Here is a 22911-nt window from a genome sequence, read left to right on the forward strand (position 1 = left end):
TCCCTGTCATCATAGTTAAGCTCTCGTACGATGAAATGCCCATCATATGATGAGAGGTTATGAATAAAGATTGGAAGGAAATTCGGCATTTTATATTGAATGTTACAAAAATAGTGCGCAGGTCCTCTATACTTTCCTGTCAAATGATCATGGTCTCTAACTTTATTCTCCTTCAATTCTTTACCACAAATGTGACATGCGTTTGCAGTTTCAAAATCTGAGTCTTCCTCTGGAGTGAGAGGATTCATTGGAATAATATTTTTGTAAAGTTTACAAACTTTTTCAGCCTCTTCTTTCATCCGTAAAATGAATACCCTAGCAGCATTGGGACCTCGGTACAGGTATGGGTCCTCGCATCCCTCAGGTCCCACTACGATGTAACTAAAGCTGAATGGGGTATGTCTCTGCATTAAATTAGTATAGGATGAGTAAGGATAAGGCTCGCAGGTACTAATATTTTCCAGAAGACATTCAAAGTCAGCGTAAATGACAAAAGGTACCCGAAAAGAATAATTTAAGTTTGTGAATTGTAAACTTTTATTGTCCTCGTCAGGTAGAATGATTTTACTCGGCTCGCCTGTACCTTTACATAGCTGTTGATGCTCTTCTAGCCTGTGCTTACTCTGGTAATGTGTGAGGCAGCGTTTGCAAGTGAATATTCTATTAGAATGCTTCGTAATTTGGGAGTGAATCAATTTATCAAAATTCCTAATCCAACAATAGTGAGCGGTTGTTTCGTTGCTAATGTAAAGGAGGTCGCGATGATCCTCGAGCTCATGATCTACAATTTTTAGTGGGTACACGAGGTTCTTATCTGTCAGACCAAAAACGTTGATTGAAATATTATTGACACGTTCGAATTTGGGAATATCTTTCAGCTCCACCGGGTACGCGATGCAGTCCCAATTGTAACCCATATGGCATGCTCGTGTCTTATACTGGGAAACTCTTTGAGGATCCTTATCGATTTTTTTGGCCCAAATGGCATACTTAAAGCAGTATTGATCATCATTTCTGATATTGATAACGGATTTAGTATTCCTAATTTTTATAGGCAGCTCAATGAATGTTGATCCTCGAAATGGCGTGTACTTGTTTATTCGCAGTTCTAAACCTAGCACATTTGATAAGGCCCATCCTGAACCTTTAGCTTGAAATTCGGACTTTTCTTTTAAAAGTTTAGAAAATGTCTCATTGATTACTTCCTCAATTTCATCTGCTAACAATAACCTGCGATTGTTGGTTTTGAAGGAAGCGTTCATTTCATCCCTCTCACCCTTTTTGAATTTGCAAATTAAAACAAGATTGAATTTAATGGCACTATTTTCCACTATTTGATCATTTATCTTTTCGATCAACTGAGTTTTGATGTTATTGAGAAATGAGATCACGTCCTGTTCACCATCTTCCACGGGAGTAATCCAAAATGTTTTCAGTCTGGAACGAATAGCTGATTCAATTTCATTGAATCCTCTCCCTATTTGCTCGTTGATTTTAATCCGGTGCGCGTTGGTATTCTCATGAGGCATAGCCTCGTCAATGTCATAGAAGATTTCACAGTAAGTGCAAAATTTTCTTCCCTTTGCCTTATCCAGCGCATTTTTCATTCGATTATACGTCCCCATATCAGAAATGTTATCGTCATCAAACACTATTTTCATATATATGTCACTTAATGCCTGTTCTAATTCTTCCGAATTGTGATAGCTACCAGCATTGTAATTTTCTAGAATTTCTTGGATAGAGGGCATGATTAAAGGTTCTTTGAGCTGTTGCTGAAATAAAATAAAAAAATGATACGTATGAAAAAATACATTTTCATCTCATTACATTAAGTGCAGGATCTAGAGGTAGAAAAACCTCGTAACGAATATCATCTACTTCATAACCCCGTTCGAACAGAAACTCGTATTCTTCTGCAATAGTATATTGCTCAATATGATTAAACGTAGTGCGAGGTATTGAATCGGATAAATGGTACAAGATTATGTCAACTTTACTCTGCAAACAATGTCTAAATGAGATACCCGGTGATTGTCTCTTCTCCGTCTTAACGAATGCGCTTTGAACAATATATTTTGATAACTTTAATAATGATATTTTATATAGTGAATTTACGTTAGACATTGCTGTATATATATTACTACTTCTGATTAGTTAACAAACTATGCAATCCTATTGATAAAATCAATTATATATGAATTTCTTTTAGGTATTGCATATACCCTAAGAAATTAATGCGATTATTAATGATATGTACTTACTCCTGACGTCAATGAATACAGCTGATGATTCGGGAGGTGAAATCGGTCCGTAATAGCTCTCTAAGCTGCTCTGGAGGAAATGGAAACTTAACTCTCAGAAGTGGAGTTTTATAGAAATAAAAGCTAATTCCCTCAGCGGAACACCCGTGCAAGAAGGCCACCTAGTTAGAATCAAGTAATGTCATCATCTGTGCATGTGCTGGTCTGGATGTGGATGGAATTAACTAGTTCAACCATTTGAATTATCCACCGACGCAACCTAAGCATGTGCCAAGGTTTGCGGAGTTGGCAGCTTCTACTGAAAAAATGCAATGCTCAATGCCGAACATCCGCGCAAGAAGGTTACCTAGTTGAAATCAAGTAATTTCATCATCTACGCATGTGCTTGGATGGAATTGACTAGTTCAGGTATTTCCTTTCAATTATCCTTCGACGCAACCTGAGCATGTGCCAAGGTCTTTGGAGTTGGCAGCTTCTACTGAAAAAATGCAATGCTCAATGCCGAACATCCGAGGACATGCAAGGAGTTGTTATTGAAAGAGATTAAGGAGGATGAGGAATCTCTCAAGGATGTTGGGATATGTTCAACGAGTGAGGTCAGCGGAGTGAAAAAAAACCCACTCCACTATCCGATCTTGCTTAATGCAACCTCCTCCTCTAACTTCCTAGTTTTAGCACGTAGCATGATGCTCTACAGAAGCGTTCCTGTATATAAACCCTCAGCTTTGAGTCTCCATCATTCAACACCTGGCAGAGATCTATTACCGTCGCTATTATCCGCTCTCCTCTGATCATCGCCGCTCATTGCCGAATTGCCGAATTGCACCATATTCCAGTCTTGTCACCACTCCTGCACCAAAAATCATAATCATGGAGGCTACTACTTCTGCTTCTGGGTAATTATGACTTAGAGATAATTAACATTATTTTAAATGTTATTTGAATATGGTTGAGGAGGGGTCTTAAATATATATATTTATCATATTAAAATTTTCAGAATTTCCATCATCATTAGGAAACTACACCCGTTTGCAAGTACCCCTATGCCATGCTATGAATGCCCTGCTGGATATGATATTAGTGCTGTCCAGTGGGATATAATTCCTAAGCGGGGGCGGGCTTTAATACCTTGCGGATTCTCCCTTGAAATCCCCAAAGGATTTTACGGGAGACTCGCATCCCGCTCTAGTCTTTCGCTGAGGTATGGGATAGAAGTTGGGGCGGGTGTAATTGATCCTGATTATAGGGGGGAAATTAAGGTTCTCCTCTATAACCATAGTGATGAGGATTTTTTGGTGAGAAGAGGAGCTAGAATATGTCAAATCATCCTTGAAAGAATCGCTACAGATGTTTCATTTGTAGTGTCTGATGACGTTACCTCTAATAGTAACCGAGGACAGGGTGGTTTTGGCAGTTCTAATCACCCTCCAGTTAATTGATGTGAGTAACGATTAATATATATATATAAACATATGATTTATTGTATACAAAGTTTTCGTTTTTACCTTTGTAGGATGGAGTCCACCCCCTCAACCACGACGCTTAACAGCACCCCCACTGTCAGCGTCACCACCTCCACCTCAACGTCACCCGAAGCGTTGACCTCTTCATCAACTTCTGTGGTAGCTTTTTTAACTGGTTATATCAAATTTTAATAATGCTCGAGGTGTAATTAATATCTACTGACGGTACCTATTTTTATTCTGGCAGGCTAGCATCCGGGAAAGATTCTTTCGGTTGCAGGAGGAGGGGTCATTTCTGAAGAAGGAGGATTTGGAGGAGGAAACCCGCTACCGGGTGGAGAAGGTGGAGATGATGACCACCCGATTCGGGGAGGGGGTGGTGGCGACAATCTTTTTTCGGGGGAGGGAGAAGAAACTTTTTCTCCCCCGAATGTTTACAATGACGGTGGGGGAGGTTATGATTTATAATTATAGCCAAGAAAAGTTTTTTATATGTAAAAAAAATAATCAAATAAAAATTATTTGAAACAAAATGTTCGTTTTAATATATATGAATTTCCACAATTTTGTATCCCTATTCCTTAGAGAAAACATTATATATTTGGTCCACCTATTTGGTATATCAAAGTTTTAGAAATTGGGAATGTTATACCCTTATGTCTGGTATCGTACAGAATTTTAAAAATGGTACCTCAATTAGGGATTTTTCCATACCCTTAGTTTTCCAAGGGTAAACACTTATAATTTTACGGGTAATTCAATGCGGAATAGATAACTAAATTTTCCCTGATAAACTTTCAAATTTAAACCATATTTTTATCTAGAGGGTTTTTTGTAAACGCCACCGCCTAATTCTTATCCTTTCTTTTAGGAATAGTGACCTACCTATTTGGTATATCAAACTTTTAGAAATTGGGAATAGTAAACACTTATGCTCCGTATCATATAGCATTTTGAAAAGGGTACTTCAGTCGGAGATTTTACTATACCCTTATTACCCTAGGGTGAACCCTAATATTTTTACGATTAATTCCACGCGGAATCGGTAGCCAGCTGTTTTCTGATAAACATTCAAATTTAAATCATATTTTTATCTCTTCAAACAACGGAGTTATTGAGCATAATTCCCGAAAATTTCGGCTTTTTTGGCCATAGGGCCAAAACCGCTGGTCCGATCGGTCTGAAAGTTCTGGAAAATACTCAGTACGTTAGTACTGAGTACCCCCACGCTGCTCAACCCGCTAAGGGGTACATAGGGGGTGTCCTTTCGACAATGATATTCCCGTACCCTGAAAACCCTTGGATACCCTGGAAAGGGTCTCCGGTTTTCTCGCCGGGAATCGAAGGCGGGCATCGAGAGTGACCCATCTTCACATTTGCTCGCTTCTAGAGCGTATAGAAAAAATGAAAAAAAATCCGAAAAGCCAATTTGGCTAACGGGTCATACTTACCCCCACAGCTTTTGGTGTTAGCCCCACGGAGGAAGATCTCATCTGGAACCCTACACGATGATTAGGTGGGCCTATAGACCGGGACTATTTCCCGATCTGCTGGCGACCTAACGCCGATCCGTCCCCTTTATATACTGCGTAGAAGGTGTAGTGGAAAGGGAAAAAGCTAAGGGGTGAGGGATGGGCGTTTCCCGGTTAACGCAATTCTACTCTCTCTTCATGCCCTCCGCTTTAAATGTCAATTTCCGAATAGGAGGAGACTGATTAATAGGTATAGAATGAGAGAATAGCAAAGCGGAATTGAAGAGAAATAGCGGGAATTTCAAAAAATTAGGTCTTGAGAACTTTAATTAATTTTTACGGGCTTATTTAAAGTGCTATCGAAAAAATGATGAGGAACTTTTTTACATATAATCACGTTGTCTTTCCATTATTTTTGTTTATTTGTTGTTATCGTTATTATTAAACGAGATATTTGATAAAATCTATATATTGTCCAATATAAAGAGGACACTTTAAGGCATTAATCTGAAGTATAATTACCTCTTCTTTCACTTGGCACCGTTTGTTGTACTCTACAATCGATAGTTCTGGAGATATAAGAGGCGATGGCCTTGGGTCATGATTTTTCCTGCATGGGTTGGGTTGACGTCGTACAACTAGATTGCATATGAAGGAAAAATGCCCCCCCCCTCTTTCACGTGACGTTATTTGTTTTTCTCTGCGACCGATAGTTGTTGATGTATCCGGGTTTGAGTTTCAAGGTGAAACTTGCGCCAGGATGATTTTTCCTGCGTGGGTTGGGTTGACGTGATGCAATTATATTGCCTGTGAAGGACAAATGCCCCCCTCTTTCACGTGACGTCATTTGTTTTTCTCTGCGACCGATAGTTCCGGGTTGGAATGTCAAGGTCAAACCTGCGCCAGGACAAACATTTTCCCCCTACTGCCGACCGAATTCATCCGCACATTCATTTGCTCGCCCGACGAGAGACAAAGGCGATCTAAGGCCGAAGGGAACGAGTTAAAGAGAGGAACGGACTTAAATCGAACATTTCACGTGGCATGCCATTCTATCCCCGGTTAAAATTAATCGTGATTCTCCTCTGGGTTTAGAGGAGAGCGCCCTATTTTCCAATTTATCCAGCTATTTCGGTATCCACCTCTTTCATGATAAATTTTATGCGCATTTACGCGGAATTAGCCGGAAAATTTTCAAACCCAAAGGCAAAATATCGTCATCTAAACAATAATTTTTTGGAAAATACAATGGACCCGGGATTACTATTATTATTGCATGCATTCGTGGAAGTACATATAAATTGGTAATTTCTTTCTCAATGTATTTTTTGTGTGAATTTCATCTTGGAATGATTTAAAAATAGAACAATATACCTTCTAGATTACATGAAATCAAGAATTAGAGAAAGTCAAAATTTTACTCACTCATTAAAGATAATTTTTTCCAAATTTCTGTGGATCATTATGCTTAAATACAATACGTAAGCGCCACATATTTAATAAAATAGGCGCATCAAATATTCACTCAAAATCTGTTTTTGAAGAATTGGAATTTTATATCAGTCATTTTCTATTTTACTTTACAAATTCAAAGGGATAGACAGAGGCGTAAAGAAAAATTATAGTATTTTTGAGTATGCGCATGTATTTCGTATTAGCCGATAAAATGCAGAATTTCCCGTTAAACATGCTTACTTGCTTTAAATGGCCATTTTCTTAAAACGTAGCGCCATTCATAAAATACTTTTCGAAACCTGTAGGCTTTTAGACTTCTAGAAAATACGCACCCTTTTCTCTATCCTGGCGGAAAATCTGAAATTCTCAGACCCTTGTTTATTCTCATGGAAAACCGAACGGTGGGATTGAAAATTTTCTTCCATAAAAATACCTGTATGGGTTCGGTATCTAGAGAGAACCTATATTCCGGTGATTACTCTTCGTGAACTTTTTCCTAGACAAACTGACCTAATTTGTTAGTTTCGACGGGTGATTTATTGGCTACGAACTGGTGGTATAAAAGAGGAAATAAGAGGATAAATATTTAAACATTTATCTATATCTAAATGTAAAGTCATTAGCTTTATCTGAGTGACTTGGCATTTAATTTGCGTTGAACACGCGATTTCTTACTGACACATTGAAGATGTCAACTGAGCTTTAGGGTAGAAATGGGAAGAACAGAAGATAATAAAGGTAATACGCTAAAATATATCCCTAAAACATGAGCTGCGCATATTTTGACGGTTAAGTCGGTGAAGGGTAGGAATGATGAGAGACAAAGTTCTCTATACCCACCCAGTAGATATTCAATCCAGACTTATGCACATAAAATATTCCATGAAAGACGCATAGACATGAAGAGTAGGAGGTTCGTCGCCTAGGAACGTCGGTCGCACTTGAAAGGAAAGTTGAACACATGCCAACGGAAAGGTTGTTTGCTATGCATTTCGATAACATATGCACATCGCTCGGGAAAAAATGGGAGGGTCTAGTAATGGGCGCGGAATAAACTCGGAAAGTAACGGAAATCACGGTACTTGAATCACAGTCAAACGAAATGGAAAGACACCCACGCTTTAATGACTTCCATTCTCTAAACATGCACCAAGTCAAATGAAACTTAGTCCAAGGAGCTTCTGAGTACGCTACAAAAATACTTAATATTCTCACGTACTAGAATGGAATAGTACATTGAAAAAGTCATTATGATATTCCATGTTCGCTCCTCGACGGTGCTTAATTATTGTATATTTTCGTTCCACTACAAAAACAAATTGAACCATTAAGGTTATTTTGTCAAATGCCTTTTAAATGAAACACAGCTCAAGTTTATCTATTGGTTTCCTTCCCTTCTACCGCCACATACATTGAACTACCCCGAAATGATGATCCGAAAGGAATGTCTATTCCTTTGATGTTTCCATAGAGAAGTAGGTGTGTCGCCGCATATATGCAAATTTATTAAAGATTCCGGTTTTATAATAGACGACGAGGAACACAAGACCTTATCAAATTCTTCAATCGAGAACTTCTATGCTGAGAGATTAAAGAATCTAGTGCAACGTTACAAAAATTGATAATTAGTGATCGGCGGTAATGTGGTATAGTGAAGCAGATTTGTAGAAAACTTAATCCGTCGGTATAATCTTTTTCCAAAGAATGAATTTTTCATTACCAAACATATCTAACTTGAAAAATAACGCTCGTATCTAGATATCAACTGCGACATTTTACTTCCGAATCTTCAAGTATTTCATAATTTCGAACAAATTTTCCATTTAATTTAATAATTAAAAAAAAAATATTTGAAAATCTCATCTTCTATTCAATCTATAATTTTTATGCGAAATATTGCGCCATTCTCAGCTGGGAGCGGAATATTTAAACATTGAAATCCCTCAAAATATAATACCGTCAAAACCAATTCCAGTTACTATATATATATATATATATATATATATATATATATATATATATATATATATATCTATATATACATATGTATATATATACATATGTATATATATGCATAATTATAAATATATATTATATATACTTACATATATATTTATACATACATTACACCTTTTTGGTGCTCACAGTTTTCGAGTTGAAGGGCAATGTACAGATAGATACATCCAGACACATGCCTGGATGCATAAACAGTGCGTAAAGATGCATATATAGGGCTCGTGCAGACGTTTCGATGGCCAAGCTATCATCCTAATATTGTTTTCGTGGGAAGAACGGAGAGTAAATGAGGTGTGGGAGGAAGTAAGGGACGAAGGGAGAGGGAGAAAACGGGTGAGAGGGAATGGCGGCTATTGATTAGTTTAAGTGAGTGATATTAAGTTCAGGAGTTTTGAAAGATTTAAGCGTCCATCCAAAAAACTATTGCTTTCATTATAGCAGCTCAGTTTTCTCAAGAAATACTGAAAATCAATAATTTTTGCAAATAAAATTTAATTGAAAATTGTAGCCATAATTTTAACTATAAAGTAATATTTGGAGGCACAAGAAAAAAGTATTTGTCACGCAAGGTTACTCCCAACACCCTCCAAAATATCTACATTAGCCATGTAAACATCAAGGACTCACGAGGGTGGTTACTCTAGACCAATGGCTCCCAAAGTGGGCGCTACCGCCCCCCGTGGGGCAATGCTCAAGTCTATGGCGGCCAAAAGAAGCAAGGAAGTGGCAGGGGGGCGCCGGAGGGTCCTGATAATGTAATATTTTCGATGGCTCGGTAACCTTTCTTTAGGCTCTGTTGTAAAGCTTCGTTTTTAAAGTTTAAATTGTTTCCCGCAACTGGAAGTATTTTAAACCATTAGTTTCGTACATTTTAGCATGAATTCATCCTAACAGCCCTCACTGCGGTGACAACATTTGAGAGACTACTTCTGCCTGAACGCCCTTAACATTAGGTACTGCTAAATTCTGGAATACCGTCCTGGTAGTGACAATTTATTGGAATGGGGTAGTGTAAAATTGAAGGAGCACCATTTTTAAATTGTTGAAAGTAAACATGCGTGGGTCGTTCGATAGGCCCTTGGGAAAAAGTGGAAAAACATTATTTTAAAGAAATCTTTTCCAACAAAATTAGCTTTTAGCTCGGTACCTTTTTCCCAGTGTTTCTCCAACTACTTTAAGCCTCATTAAAATTATGATTTCCACAGGTCCTCAAAACAGACATCTATGTTAGCGATGACCTTCTTGGTTTTCCCCCGTGCCATTTCTTCAATTTTGGAAATTGAATATGCCACTGAGGTCAACTCCGGTGAATACGATGGATGCTGTATTAAGTCGAGCTTTAATGCCACAAGTTTCGCCATCGAAACCGCAGGTGTGCACCGATTCATTGACTTGAAGGAAAAGAATTTTTTCTTTGTCAAATGAGGACTTCTTTCTTGATTTCTTCGCTCAATCGTGCTCTAACGACGCATATACTCTCCATTTATCCTTGGTCCTTTTAGCAAGTAAGCGACGTGGATGATTCAGCGATCATCCCAAAAATGCGTGGCCATTAAACTATCGGCCGATTTTACCATCTTTAGCTTCTTCGGAGCCGGAGCGGGTGGTTTTTTGGATTATACGTATACCTGAGCATTCATACATTATGGTTTTTGTATTTGTATTTTATGTTTATGGACAATCAGTCCGTTTTAGCCGCGCTGCGTCGTGGTAGGGGCCTATTGTTTACGGACCCCAGGCTTATTGCCTTGTATTTAAACGTTTAAATAGAAGGAAACCGCCACTCACAGTGACCTCGAGGTATGACCCTCCGCATGCTTCTAGCCGACCGTCCATTCCTGCTTATTCTGCCTTAGTAAATATGCTATAGTCGGCCATCTTGACCAACTTAGGGTATATACGAGTATACTGGGATGGTGGTCCTGGTCTCCTAAGAGACTAGAGGCACAGCCCCTTGGCAACCATTTTCCGCACCTGTCGGTCCGGACCATTGCCCCAACATAAATTCGGGCCGTCTTTAGAAACTCACTTTCTCGACTGCTCCTCTGTCTCTGGAGTCTAGCAGTGAATCCATGTTTTGTCCCTAGTTATGTATCGAACGAGATTCTTTTTTATGGAACTGAAACCGGAAAGCGCCCAACCAGCAATAGAATCGACCACATGATTGCGTTTATTATCCACTGAGAACAAACGTGGCACCTATCTTGCCAAAATGTTTTTTACACCCAATCTTTCGTGCAAAATTAAACATTGTGATACGTATCCCTGTGGCATCAACTATTTCGTTGATCCGTCGTTCCCTCAATAACATATGCTGAATTTTGTAAATAGTTTCGGAGGAAGTCACCTCCACTTGACATCCCAAACGATGTTCATCATTTGTGGACCACGTTTTAACTCATTTTCCCATTAGTGAACAGTCGCAAGCAGAGAAGCAGATATGTTATTAACGTCATCCAACTCGGCTTTGATCTCTTGTGCTGTTAAGCTTTTTAAATAGAAGCGCTTCATCACAGTAAGAATTTTTTGTCCATCTTGCTAATTAAACAAAAGTTTGTTGGTTGGGTCGACTATGAAGATGAAACCAGGTGATGAATATAGCTGCACTTAAAGCAGCAGGTTGGTAAGAAATGAGGCTTACTATTAATAAACCCTTTTTGACACTACGAGTGACATCTCTTGGATTCTCCAAGGAGTTTTTCAACAGCTCATAGAGAAGTGGGATTTAGTTGGAAATATAGGCACTAATTTTAAGTTCTTTTCCGCCACGACGAACACTGTGGGAGCCACTGTCAGCAGTGCTCTCACTCTGATTTTGACGAACAGTGTCGCTACTTCGCCGGAGGCATGTGAAATGTCTCGCTTGGCCTGCACATCACAAGTCCAATATTCCAGCGAGGCCGTGATCCAGAGGCTGGGCGTCCCAAGAGGTAATGGAGGGAGCGGAGGGCCCTTGAACCCCTTCACACGAGGCCTGACCCGCGTCTCTCAGCCGCGTGCAGTGGTTGTGACATTAGAGGAAGTACTACTAGGAAAAGCCCGCGGCTGGTCTCGTGTGAAGCGCCCATCTGCCGATTATTGCCAACGGCTACCTATTTAGTCCACAAATTACCACAGTAACGGACTCGGACGAGGAAGTTTTCCTTACTATTCTAGCATAGTAAGCTTTCGGAGATCCTCGAGTTTGGTATGTTTACTATCCAATAATAGCTACGAGTTTGAGGAAGGCTCAAGGAGGTGACACTTCTAAGAGCGATCGAATTATCGTCAAAAAATATTTAATTTGTAGGTTAAGCTTAGTTATATACTACGATAGTAGGTCACATTGGGATAGTTCAGTATTATGAACAGGGCCAGGACCATCAAATACGACAATCCTGGAAGAATTTGGTATTTACACAGTTGGAATTTTACATTCCGTGATGGATACATTTCACAGAGTCAACCCTGATATTACTAATTTGACCACAGTTATATCATGAAAATAACTAAAATGCCAGTTCAAATTCGATAAATTCGAAATAGGGTGTTTTAGGATTCTTTTTTTCAAAAACTATATTAATAGTTCTATTTACATAGGGAATTATAATACGGAATTATTTTTTTGAGGTTTCAGAGCCACAACAGAATTGATTGGAACTCGTTCCGTTCTCATTTAATTTAAATTGGAGTCTTGCAATTTAATTGATGAATTCAATATGATGGAATGTTTTTTGGAATCCCTTATTAAAAACCCAAAAGGTTACAATTACAAATGATTGGTCCACATTTATACTGATTATATATTCATCGCTCCAAAGTTTCGTTTGGAATCCATATTTTGTTCGCTATTATGAATAGTGTTTCTTACTCCCTTATAGCAGCACCTCTTTACACTACAATAATGTATTTTTATTCAAATAGAAAACGCTATGGATTACTTAAATTTTTTAAAAATTCAATCTAGTATAATTACAAACAAATACATTGTAGATCGATTACATTTAATGTTTTTCAAAATTTTGTTTGAATTTCAAAGGAAAGATGTACGGTGCACATTTGGGCGGGGATCAGCCTTGAGAAAGAATTTGTCGTGCAGTTAACAGAGAGGCAGGGAATCAGAGAATTTGATTAAGGCAAACAATAATGGCTTCATAATCATCATTATTAGTCATGAATCAGAAAGACCATTTGTTCATCTAATTATGAAATATTTTCCTTTGATTATAGCTCCTTCATTTTCTTGCTTTCATGGATGATGACTATATCAAAGTTCATAGTCATTTTATTCATACGTGATTGAATCCACCTGTACTAATTTATTTCCTCGAAACGCCTGTTGTTTTCAAAAAGATTAAGACAAACCTATTTATACCAAGGTAGAGTTTTATATTTTAATTTTTGCTACTGTCGTACCGAGTACCCAAGGTGTCAGGATATATTTATTTGATTTTCCATCCGTACATACCTTTAAAAATATTTATTGAAGTTTTATAATGCGAATAATTCTTGATGCACCTCGTATAGGAACTGGATACAACTTTCATATGTTTTGTAAGTTTAAAGTCTTCATATTCCTAGATGATGGAATTTGGTGATTCATCTTTCCAACTTTCAGTCCAAAAATAGGTACTATGTAGAACACCATGCTTTCCTATTCAATGCTCTTACGCCCTAAGAGCCCTTCCATTAACGTGTTATTTGGATTGCATTTCCTGGATGTTAGGCGTGAAACCTATACCTCTACGTACACTCCATACAAATACATATTTACTATGCAGCTGTAATATTGCATTTTTTGCAATTACTCTCGTTGGATATTCCTCACACCAGGTGTTCTATTCCGTCTAATTGATATTTAAGTCGTATTTTTTATTCATTCCACGTTCAAAGCTATTTAACTTCACCAAATGGAAGGTCGTTTCATTCTCATAAAATCATTTCGAATACGAAACAGGCATTTTAATTTCTACTTCTTTCTACTTCTTTCACCTGAATTTCTTTGATGTCCATTAATGTGCTGCTTTAATGCTGAATAAATATGGTGAGAGGTAGCACCATTATATAACGCTTCAATTTATAACAGCTTCTATTTTTCTCCCATCTTGCATTTGCAGTGAGAGAACCTTTGTTTTGGAGCTGACGGATTATTTTTCTGTCGTTCAAAATATACTTGAAGCTTTCTAATAATTTAAAAATTTTGTTAAATTCGTGTCTGTCGACGGCATTCTTCAAATGAATAAATCCAATATTGTCAAAGTTAAAAGTTAAAAACTTTTAAAATTAATGACTTTATTCATCATTCTTAATACTCAATTTAATTAAAGCTGAGGGTGACGGTAGATAAGTTTTCATCCTTCTTTACCAACTGCCTGTGCTACTCTTATCACTTCCTCCCTACTTTGCGCTCATGCAATGTTTGTCCAAGTCCTAAGGTCGCCCAACTATTTTTCTCTAGAATTGGAGGAGATATTAAGGTATGGTGTTAAACTAAAACTGCGCGGTCACTCTTTATAAGAGGTAGAGGAGCAAGAAACGTTTTCAATATTTACAATGGCGTCGTTTAGTGTACAAAAACAAAGACATTATTCGTTTTCCCATTTGAGTGGTTTAGCAACATTGAAATTCATCGTCACTTGAGTTAAATGTATGTTGATGGTAGTATTGGTGTAAAAAACCTGTGCTCGTGGGTGCACCAGGTTAATGAAGGCCGAGCTTTGTGTGACAAACAATTCCTAAGAAACGTCAGCCAAGCATGGTATTTCCGCTGTGAAGAATAAGCTTTTACAGTTCTTAGCGGCCACGGAATCATGACCGCAGAGAGACAGACGATGAGTAACAGACGTTTCACCATTTTGGTATTTAGATTGTCAGAAAATATATAAAAGACTGTGGAGCTTAAAATAACCTCGATTCCCCTATATTATAAATTCAAAATTCTTGATGTTATTCAAATTCTAAACTGTAATCAACTCATTGTGGACTGAAAATAATTCTTTTCAATAGTTTTTGTACTTCCGTAAAATAACATGTGCTATTGTTGATTTTCTGCCGATATTTTTTCCTGAGTTGTTACAATTTTCTGAGAGAACATTTAACTACAACAGCTAATTCAGACAGAGGAGGTTTATGCTGGGGTATATGTTTGATCACAATGAATGGAAGTTGCCTAAATAAATATCATTCAACAGCGTGCTTACATTCCCTATGAACTCAAAAAAATTACGAAACTGTACTAAAAAATGATTATTTAAATAACCTGCATTATTAATAAGCCATGTGTGAACTCTTTGAGAGGCTTAAAGGCTTACGAAACAATTCTGAAAAATGAAAAACCCGAAAAAGATCGTACAATCCGACTATTTTCAGAGAGGGGTAATTTTTCGTCGCCCTGCTTAAGAAACGCCATCGTGCTACGTGCACTTTTGTCGTTTGATTTATACTTTCAAGACGGATATAAATACCAACATCTAAAAATGTGTGCCTGATAATGAGAAAATAAATATTTCATACCTGATATTGGAATAAACTAGTGGGTACTTTTGCAAAGGTCAATAAATTTGAACACACCGTAGCGATTATTATCGTGGTAGTTACAGTAGCAAATTTCAATGTATACGTAGTCTTAACAGCAATCCATCTTCTTTGAAACTACCCTCGACCCTGGTTACGATCCCGGCAAAGCATATCTATTTTGTCAAACTCTTCAAGCATTCCATCAGGCCAAAATCTATTTTCTGAAAGCGATTTTAAATAAACCTCTATGAACATAGCAAATAGAACTAGAGGGAATGAGGGACTGATTGCATGAATTTCTGAAGTGGACTCCCAAATATAAAACAGTGATGGAATCCCATTTTTTCCTTGTGGATATTAAAAGGCTTTCAACTCTTCATGAGTGCTGGACTTTATTCCCTGAGAGGAAACGTATAGGAAGATTTGGATACTCCTCATTAATGAAAACCAAGCATAGTTCCATTCCAGCAGTTCCAAGGCGGAGAGATATTTTATCGGGGGTAAACTTAGCAATCATTTGAGGTGGGGCGCCTCACCTTGGTGTGGGGATATTAGGTACACAGAGAAGAGAAAGTGATTATATCTTGGTTTTATTTTATTATTATTGGTATTTCACAGTTAAATGTAAGTTTTGAATAGACACAGACAGAATAAAGGTATATAAAATTGCCCCTTGTAACAAATCTCTACACCATCACTACAACAAACAATTTGTCAATTCCACCGATATCATTCCTCCAACAGTCTCATCCTTTTTCTCCTTTTACGTCGCCAGTCTAACGTTTTCCCGTCAATCAAAATGCTCTGCATCTATTTTTCGTGTCTCATTTGGGTCTCTGCCAATGATTTTCTCTCCTCCCTCACCATACCTAGTACTATTTCACTTGTTTCCTCTCCTTTCATTTCACCTTAGTCACCCATCCCCGCACCCACATTTCAAAAGCCTCAAATATAATCCTATCATCTCGCTCAAGCAACCGAATTTCCGCCGAAAAGAACCACGGTTCGTATCGAAGTTTTAACGAGTCTCTCCCTAATATCTCACAACGTCCCTGTCACCTATTACCACCTCCTGGGGAAAAATTCTTTGCCTGACGTATTTCTTTTACTTATATCCCTATCCCTACTACTTTGACCATTTGGGTCTCCGAAATACGTAAACAGTTCCACATGTTCTAGTTTTTTTCCTCTTATTTTAACATATAGCTTAGTTTTCCTATTATCAGTAAATCGCATAATCTTTGCTTTATTTGCATTTATTCTCGTCCTATATCTATCGCACAGACTTGCCAATGCACTCAGCACAGTTGGTAACCCTGTAGCTGACTGACAAACTAAAGTTTGGTCATCAGCGAGCCTAACTGATTTTATGAATCCCCAGCCGACTTTCAATGCTATCTCTAGTTCTTCCTACGCCTCCTTAATAATTTCCTCCACATATAAGTTGAACAGCACAGGTGGCAATGGACACCCCTGTCTTTCTCCTCTTCCTAATACTGCCCATCAAGATTCACCATTCCCCGCTCGCATCCGAGTAGCCTGAGACCTGTACAGATTGCGAAAAAGAAACATATTCATCCAATCTAATACTCTTTCCTGCAATACATTGATTAAAACTGCCAAATTTACTCTAACGAACGCTTTCTCAAAATCTACTGAACAAAAAAAGCCTGATGGTATTCTATTTTTGAGAAAGGTTTTCGTCCAAATTATCGTATTATATTTTCTGTTCCTACCTATCAATGACCTCATTCCTGCCATGGTATCATGCGTGCTTTTCCCTCGCTGGATCCAAACTTATCATTCCAAAAGTAATCGTTGGAGCCGTCCTCATTCCTTCATTGATGATCCTAAGTACCGCTTTCAATCCTTACGAAATCAAATTTATGTTCTATAGTCCTCCGCATCTTTTGGGATGGAAACAAACATTGATCTAAATAAATGTTGGATTCTATTAATTAGCCAATAAAAATCTTCCTCCCAAGTTTTCCTAACCTCCGTAAGTAATTCCTTTGGGATATTATCTACCCCATGACCTTATTTGACCTCAATCCCCTTTTTATCTCGCCATCAAGCATGCTAATTATCCACACTCTATGTATCACCTGGAATTCCTTTTTTTTACCTGCTTTATATTCAATAACACTTATTCGTATCTTCATTGCCTATGTGCCAACCAAAAAGCCTCAATTTCCTTTTCATGGCCCCGCACGCCTGACATTCTGCTTTATTTTAAAGGCTTTAACATCCCATCACCAATCAATATGTCATCCACCCACCTTCTCTTCAAACTGAGGAGACTATTTCGAAAGGTTTAACCATATCAGAAATTTTCTCGTTGGTCTTATTCTTCGTCATATTTATTTTTTCAATTCTCCTTCATGCATATATCTCATAGGACTCTAATCAACGCTAATTTCAAATACCAAGTTTTTGATTCTGACAGCGCAGCGATCCATATAAAAACTTATACAAAGGTTTACCATTTAGGTGTTTCCATTCCGAAACATTCCGGACATATCTTCTATTTGATTATTCACTCTGTCGAAATCTTCCACCTGACGACTAGTTGTCGGTATTTGGATTATTGGCTGGATTCGTAGTCTGCTTTTATCGCCACCAGTAAAATTGTATCACCCACCTGCTACATACTATTACCTATCCATCCAATTGGTATCCTGTTCATAATTTCGATTATTCCACTTGGACTCTACACATTACTCTCGCTCTATAAATCCCCAGTCATAGATATAGATAGTATAAATCCCCTACATCTCACCTCACACTAATCTATCCATGCATCTTTTCTTCATTCATATTATTTTTTCCGGAATTCTCCACCATTAACATCGCCCTAACATTCCTTATTACCAATTCACTATTCCATTAGTTGAATTTCTTTTCCCCTACCTCGTTCCCACTACTTATACCTTGGTTGCTAAAGGACTTCGGGTGATGACGAATCCATAGGTTTTGCCTCCCCGCATCATCGAAATTGAAAAGAAAATAATTATCCTTGAAATTACGAACTCATTCAACAAAAGAAAATATATGATGATTGTTCTTCGCAAGCTCCGAGGATTAAATTAAAATGCTCATAGATTAATATAGTTTGATTTTTATCACCTCTCTCTCTCATCGTTTGACATCTTAGGAAAAGACATTCAATGCTAGAAGTAATAATATAATATATTATTATAATAATATTTAGTTATTGATGAACGATTTTCTTTTCTATGACTGAACGAGTATAGAATGAAGATGTGAAAATTTTATGCTAGGCGTACGCCCACAGACGAAATACCTATGGTAGTTAAACATAAAACCATAAATACAGTTATCAACTCGAAGGACGGTTTGGTAGGTGAAGATAGAAATCACCTAATACCAAGCTATATGGCGTGTGCAATTCTCTCATTAGGGCAAGGAGGTCAGATCCTTTCACTTCCCCACCTATGATTTCATAGGAACTTCTAGTACCTAAAAATTCACAGCTTGGATGAGCCTTAGGATGCCCATACAGTCTTTACTATAATGCTATTTACAGCTGAATAATAATTTTTTCATCATTATTATTTTTTAAATCATGCCTGTGCTTTTATTTAGTACATATATTCCCAATTATTAGATCTCTTGTACCACACATTTCTGAAGAAGACGGTGTGCCGTGACTATTGGTCTTCAATACGTGTAATTATTTGTGAAGTGCTGTCAAGTTTTTCATACAAGATGCCTACTAAGAAAGGGGAGAGATGATTGGGGTTTTCCCGAATTTAAGGGATGCAATGCAACTTGAACAGAGGGATTCACAACTTACTGGATTAACAGACTAATTTAAACAATGGGAGTGAGCAGTCCATTCAATATATTCGCGGTTACTGGAGACACAGAACTGCGAAAGAACTGAATGTAATGCAACTAGGAATACTGTAAGTTAACCGGAAAAAAAACTATCAACACTTGTGCTTCTTCTCGGAAGTACTCTTATTAATACTTGTTATTTAAGAACTATGGTTTCATTCATGTGATTACTTCTCATATCATACGCCACACCACAGGTGTTTAGAATACCAGGCTTGAAATGTAATAGTTAGACTTGCAATTAAATCTTTAACTTTGAAATAGTTAGCGAACATCAAAGAGCACTTTCCTCGCGTTTGTGGAAGCCGTGTCGTCTACCAAATGGAAGTACTCTGGTGATGCTTTTCTCCAGCAACGAGTGTCTCTGTTGCATGGCGGGTCGAAGGTCGAACCGACTAAAGAAAAAAACATTGAACCAAATAAAAGAAATAACAAGATAGAAAATATTGGTATAAATTAGAGAGAACTTCCGATTGTTATAAAAAATAATTTGCTCGAAGATTTACAGTCTCACGAACGCGCCAAATACCCTTCAAAATGTGGCTATCCGAGTGACTCGTACCTTCTGATATACTTCGTTCGGTGGTCTAACTGGCGTGTTTAGATGAAAACAATGTGTCTTAGGAAATTAAGTGGAGATAGAATGTAGAAATGTTCGTGGAGATGAGGTTAACAGTGCAATGGAAGGAGGGACGCTGGAGAGGCACAAATATCTGGCTACGGAGGTAACAAAAAGCTGGAGGAGTGATAAGGAAATTAAAACAAGGCTAGCGATGGCCAAGGGAGCGTTCAGTAGAAAAAGAAAAGCGTTACGAAGCAGAATTGATATTGGACTGAGAAAGAGACTAGGTAAGCATTATGTATGGAGTGTTATCTTATACGGATGTGAAACGTGAGCTGTATTTAAAAGATACCGAGAAAGGTTGAAGGCGTTTGAGAGAATGGAGAAGAATGATAAACATTGATGGAAAGGCCGAGTGAGAAAGAAGAAGGTTCAGAGGAGAGAATATTGCTGAAAACAACCGAAAAAATGAAAAAAATTGCCTTGGACACGTACACCGAAGGGACTACCTCTTGAAGGGTGTGCTAGAAGGCACAGTGGAAGGGCCAGGCAAGAGATGGCGAAGGAAGGTCAAAATGACGGACGATGTGGAAGAGGGTGATGGGGATGTAGAAATGAAGAGAACGGCCCAGGAAAGGAAAACATGGCGGAAAATAGGCCTCCATGGACCTGTCAACCACGGCAGATGACCTATGATGACGCAGTTAAGTATTTAATTAACATCACCAAAAATCGTTATACTTGAGATATGCCACTAATAATAAACTATTTATGCATTAATATTTCTATCACCGGATATCGGATATTCCTTTGTTGATCAATATTGAGAAGAGAAAATTGTTGGTGAAAGTTTCTGATAACACTTAGTATACGTTTCTTGGTGAATACGGAGGTCCTTGATTTAAATAATCGCTACCGTCAGTTCGTATCTAAATAGTTTGAAGTCAAGCTCATAACTGGATGATTCATTTACAACGATATTCGAAATAATTTTTATGTACATATATGTCGAACGACTGTAAAACGACGGCAAATTTGTCGATGGTCAATTTTAGAATAGCAAATGTCAGTATATCTTTTTTTCCGGCTCTGCGCTTGCATGCCGACCAAAAATGAGAATTCCCATTATGGTTTCGTTTATGTTTAGTGATGCCTCGTGCAAGCGTTTTACATCCCTTGCCTTTTTTATGACTCAAATTCTGGTTACAAGAGGGTGAAATCTATTTGGAATAGATTACGGACCATTCAAAGAGATATGAAGTTGGGAAATGACATTAGATTTTCTTCCAAAACCGACCACCAAGTAAAACACAATATGTCACCTGCGGGACTCAGGGGCTTAAAGTTCATTTTTTTCATTTCAAGCGGAATTAATTGATCGCTGGGTCGAGGTCTGCGGGTGAAGCATCATTTTTCGTAAGTTTAGTCGTTTTAAATATCTATCGACGCTGACACCGTCAGAGATTATTTTAACGGAATGACGTTTGGGGAAAAGTTAAGCCCTTTGGCCCGGAATTGAGATATCAGAGCCTGTCAATTTTGTGGTGGATGAATTGAGAAGATCAGATTCATGGGCCGCAATTCGGGTAGTTTCTGAAGGTGCCCGAATTGGCGCGTATTTTGGGTAGGATCAGAGGCCTCTTGGTTAATGCAGGGAGATTAAACAAAGTGGCGAGGTCTTCAGGATTATCGAAATAAAGTTTAGCGCAGAGGCTAAAGGGATTAGAGAAATGTTTACAGTGAGGTGAAATTAATGTTTAACAGTGACATGAATAGATATGCTAAGTACCTGAATATCTATGAATGGGTTTCGTTTGTTATGAAATAACTGACACCTACATAATATCATAGAGTTGATTAATGATTTCGAGTAACAAATTCAAGATAGTTTTAGTCCAGTTATAATGCTAGAAGTGAAGATGGTACGGATGAGTAATAACTAGATCGTATGATCAACCGTTTAACCAATATTTTTTCAATCCATTGATCTTCAATCAATTCAATGATAATGAAATGGTGCTCACAAATGCCATGAAATCGAGGACATTGTTTATTTTAAGTGACCTTTTACTATTTTATCTATCGCTAGAATAATATGCTAGCTAGAATAATACTGAAAGTATATTGCATGATAAAAAATATCCTGGGTGGGATTGAAGACTTTTTGAATGATCGGGTACAAAGAGTAGTCATAGATGGAGTTAGCTCAAATAACTTAGAAGTTACTTCAGGTGTTCCCCAGGGAAGTATCATCGGAAATCTTTTATTCCTACTTAATATTAACGACATTAACTCAGTAGTCACTAGTGAGATACGCTTATTTACAGACGATATAGATAAATCGTCGGCAAAATAGAGATAACGTACAGAGATACCCGTAATCCTCAGGACACATTAGCTTTACCAGATGGCTTAAATGCTATGCAATGCTGGTGTGACACTTGGCAATTAGAGTTAAACTTAAAAAGGACAAGTTATTGAATTTTTGGAAAAAGACCTCCCTCACGAACGCCTTCTGTAACGTGTAGACTCGATTAAATTCTTAGGCGTTACCTTCACTAGGCGTTACCTTCACTCCTCCACCTCTCCCGGGTGAAACACATAGGAGGAATATGCGGACAAGCTAACAAAAAATTAAGATCTATTAGAAGAGTACTGGGTAAATGTGATGAACAGGTCAAGGAGAAATGTTATCTTTTACTAGGTACCTCATTTAAGATATGCTGCTGCGTAATATATGGGATCCTCACGAAGTTGGATTGATCAACGAATTCGATCGCGTGCAGCGCAGAGGACCAAGATTTTTAACCCGTTGTTTTGATAAACTGAGTAGTGTTTCAAAATTATTAGAGGAGCTAGGTGTATTCACCCCCTGCCATACACCCTTGCGGTGTCTTGCAGGATGCTTAAAAAATATAATAACGTCAATTAAAATATACTGCTGGTATAAGGGATCCTCACGGCGTCAGATTGATTAACGAATTATATGGTGTGCAGTGAGGAGGATTACAGCGAAGAGGGGCTATATTTGTACGTAGAACGCTTTTACGATAAACATAGTAACTTAGAAAGATTATCAGAGAAACTAAATACGGAAACAATCATCGAGAGAGTTGCAAAATACAAGCTTAAATTTCTTCCATAACTTCGAAGCAAGTGTCGTTTGCTCTGAGTTGAATATGTGCGTGTATAATTGACTCGACCCCATTGCACTTCGGTGAAGAGATAATATAAGAAATATAAGAGAGATCCAGTGTAGAACCCACACATTGAAAAAAATTATTCCCAGAGGCGATAAGTGTTCAAAATAACTTCAAACGACC

At 37.9% G+C, this 22911-nt stretch overlaps 1 protein-coding gene and 1 long non-coding RNA gene across 4 annotated transcripts in view; one reads left to right on the forward strand and one right to left on the reverse strand.

Annotated features, from left to right (window-relative positions):
• Positions 1-22911, reverse strand: part of LOC139692771 (adipokinetic hormone/corazonin-related peptide receptor variant I-like) — a 310976-nt gene that overhangs the window by 80208 nt on the left and 207857 nt on the right. The window lies entirely within an intron of this gene.
• LOC139695182 (uncharacterized) lies at positions 3143-4245 on the forward strand. 3 transcript variants are annotated; one of them, XR_011702281.1, is made up of 4 exons: positions 3143-3160; positions 3262-3704; positions 3778-3886; positions 3975-4245. It is a non-coding gene; the product is annotated as an uncharacterized lncRNA (long non-coding RNA). The 3 variants fall into 3 exon arrangements; XR_011702283.1 differs by lacking the exon at positions 3143-3160 and having other exon boundaries at positions 3187-3704; positions 3757-3886; XR_011702278.1 differs by lacking the exon at positions 3143-3160 and having other exon boundaries at positions 3187-3704.

This window comes from Hetaerina americana, unplaced genomic scaffold, assembly GCF_022747635.1.
Source record: "Hetaerina americana unplaced genomic scaffold, ioHetAmer1.1.p SCAF_1, whole genome shotgun sequence".
Lineage (NCBI taxonomy): Eukaryota > Metazoa > Arthropoda > Insecta > Odonata > Calopterygidae > Hetaerina > Hetaerina americana.